The sequence below is a fragment of the Myotis daubentonii genome, chromosome 7 (genome assembly GCF_963259705.1).
Source record: "Myotis daubentonii chromosome 7, mMyoDau2.1, whole genome shotgun sequence".
Lineage (NCBI taxonomy): Eukaryota > Metazoa > Chordata > Mammalia > Chiroptera > Vespertilionidae > Myotis > Myotis daubentonii.
In genome coordinates this window covers 27,576,117-27,579,501 of record NC_081846.1, presented here as the reverse complement: position 1 = coordinate 27,579,501, position 3,385 = coordinate 27,576,117, and the positions used below count along the sequence as shown (strand labels likewise).

The window sequence follows — 3,385 nt, the reverse complement described above, 5'->3', positions numbered from 1 at the left end:
AACAGAAACCCATAGTGTTACAGAGCTGTTGTCATAGATGTTTCCAAGGAAACCATATCGGGAATGTTTAAGTGTCTTGTTTCTCCTCAAACCCACAGGAGTGTAGCTTGCTTGAGGTTTTGATGTTCTCTTAATTCTTGCCATGGCTGCTCTGTGGTAGGGTTTCCAGCCAAACAAGAATCCCATGACTGCCCGAAGTTCTGGCTCCCGGGTCCACCATGCCTGCTCTGGCTGAGTCAGTTTTGCGTCGTCATCCTGGAAAGAGTGTAAGGGCAATTTAAAATCAAATAGAGGTTAACTTCATTACCTTTTTAAAAGTTCCATTATTGTTTTTCTAATGTCAAATGTAGATTATTTTCCTCAACATATGCATTAGCATTTCATAAAAAATAAATAATAAATGAACTTGAGTTGCAGAGTTCATTAGAAGACTAATATATGTGATAGATCACATCATGCTGTTTTACGAGGTATGTTAAGGGGCTTGGACGATAGGAGGGACTTTCAGTTCTGTGATTTCCTCTGCTTCATGTGGCTATAAACAATTTTTAAGGTCATTTCATATTTTTTTACTTCATATATCTAAAGAGGAATAAAATCGTGAAGAATCTGAAAATAATGTCAAAACATAGTAATGTGATTAAACTTGACTTGAAATGTTTTCATAATTCGATTCTACAAGATAACTAGTACATCCTTTAAAAATGTTTACGCAAATGACATAAAGCCATAGAAAACTCTGATCATTTTCATTCAAAGTGATTAGGGACAGAGAAATCCCTTTCTCTCTCTTTCTCTGTCTCCCTCTTTCAGAAAGCATGCATATGTATATGTGTCTGATAGTTGTTGTTTTTTGTTTGTCTGTTATTTGGATTTTTTATACCATACAAGGGTAGAATGAACCACCTCAGTAGCTTCTGAGGCTGATACATTTCTATCACCACAATTATTTTAGCAAACCTGTTCCCTTCACTTCTGCAACATCATGCAGAGTTAGTGATCAAGTTTGCACAGTTTTTAAAAATATGTTCATTTTAAATTGTCCTAATACAAACAGCCAGCTGAATACTTGTATTTTTATTTTGGATATCACAATTAACCAAGAGATATTATACACACTTCTATCATATTAAATATTTGCAAAGAGAATAAAGCAAATTTAAAATAACATTTAAACCTCTCTATTCTGAGAGAGGTATGATTACATTTTATTCTATATTTATAACTATAATTAATACTTAACCCTATTTTATTATCATTTATTCTGTAGTGCATGTTATATAAATGTATATACAATATAATATATAAGCTACATTTTGAATACTATAACTATACAATTATTTTTTTCTCCCATTTAATTTCTATCAAATTGGATTGGTTTATCATTTGCCATATCTTTCTTTATGGCCTGGTAAAAATTGCTGAAGGAACACAAAACACTGAATTTAACAATGTTTTTGTTGTGGATTTATCTATGTCACTGTGGCCAAAAATATTCAATTATTAGTACCTTTGGCAGATACATTGGTAGCCTCCAATAATAAGAGGTAATGAGCACTATAGGAAACTCTTATTTATTTCTAATTCATTCTTTAAAAGTGTCAGAAAAATCTTCAGATAGCTACAGTTTACATTCAATTATTAAATAACTAGAGGCCCAGTGCACAAAATTTGTGCACAGGTAGGTTCCCTAGCGGCTGCTGGCTGCCAGCCACGGCCTCCCTTCTTTCCGTCCCGCCCCCTGGTGGTCAGTGCACGTCACAGTGAGAGATTGAACTTTCAGTTTGTTCAAACTCCCGAGGGGACACTTTGCATATTAGGCTTTTATACATACATAGATTTGAGGAAGGGAGGAAGCCTACACAAGAGTGTGCAATCAGGGTCACTGCTGTGGGCAAAATTATTGAATTCTCCAGAGAAGCTTTCAAGAATTGTCTGCCTGCAATGGGAGAGGCCAGGAACTTTTTCCTTTGGTTAAGGGTGGGCTGCCCTAGGGCTATTTCTAGGGGGCAGACCTGCAGTAGGCTAATGGCCTTCTACAGCTTCCAAGAAGCTCTTGGGCAGAAAACCTAAGACATAATGCTGTGAGATGCTGTGAGCACATGGGTCAGAATCACTGGTAACTCTCTGGGCCAGCTATAGCTGACACATCGAAAGTGAGAAACAGCAAAGGGGCCAGGCATATGAAGTATTGGCTACAACTCATTCTATCAGGGTTTGCATCCAAATTATCCTGTCCTATGGACATTCATACTGTCTTATCGAATGGGTGAGTTTCATTTCAGTTGGGTTTTAATTGTCAAGCACAAGCTTTTAACAGCACTAAGATCTAAGTTTTTTGAAGGTGGTGGCTTTCGATCATTGATGAAGAGGAGGGTCTGTTTTACCTTGAGTTTATGGAAAAGCTAACAGCTCAGTTTCAAAATTCTCTAAAAGGGTTTCATTTCACTGATATCTCCTTTAACTTCAATAAATTCAGAAAAAAATTGTTATATACATATAATTTCTGTCTCTTATTATTTAACTAGAGGCCTAGTGCACAAAAATTTGTGCACTCGGAGGGGAGGGAGGGGTCCCTCAGCCCGGCCTGTGCCCTCTCACAGTCTGGGACCCCTCGGGAGATAACGACCTGCTGGCTTACCTGCTCCTGGGTGGCAGAGGGCAGGCCCAATCCCTAGGTGCAGCCCCTGGTTGGGCTCAGAGCAGGGTCAATTAGGGAGTTGGGGCGCCGCCCCTTGTCATGCACAGAGCAGGGCGGATTGGGAGGTTGTGATGCCACCCTCAGTCATGCTCAGGGTAGGGTTGATTGGGGGTTTGGGGCACCTCCCCCTGTCACACTCAAGGCAGGGTTGATGGGGAGGTTGCGGCACCATACCCTGTCACGCACAGAGCAGGGCCCATCAGGGGGGTTGGGGCTCCGTACCCTGTCATGCACAGAGCAGGGTCAATCAGGGGGTTGTGGAGCTCCCCCCTGTCACTCACAGTGTAGGGCAGATAGGGGAGTTGAGGCACCGCCCCCTGTCAAGCACAGAGCAGGGCAGATCAGAGGGTTGGGGCGCCACCCTCTATCACCCACAGAGCAGGGCCGATCAGGGGGTTGGGGCGCTGCCACTCTCACACTCAGGGCAGGGCCGATGGGGAGGTTATGGCTCTACCCCATCACACACAGAGCAGGGCCCGTGGGGGGGGGGGAGGGGTTGGGGCACTGCACCCTGTCACACACAGAGCAGGGCCGATCAGGGGGTTGGGGAGCTCCCCCCTATCAGGCACAGAGCAGGGCTGATCAGAGGGTTGGGGTGCCTTCCCCTGTCACGAACAGAGCAGGGTGGATAGGGAGGTTGTGGCCCCACCCCCTGTCACACACAGAGCCGCAGGGTGATCAGGG

At 43.2% G+C, this 3,385-nt stretch overlaps 1 non-coding gene across 1 annotated transcript; it reads right to left on the bottom strand.

Moving 5' to 3' along the window:
- Positions 1-880: 880 nt before the first annotated feature.
- Positions 881-1,012, bottom strand: LOC132238946 (small nucleolar RNA SNORA66). Its single transcript, XR_009453914.1, has one exon. It is a non-coding gene; the product is annotated as a small nucleolar RNA SNORA66 (small nucleolar RNA).
- Positions 1,013-3,385: the final 2,373 nt, after the last annotated feature.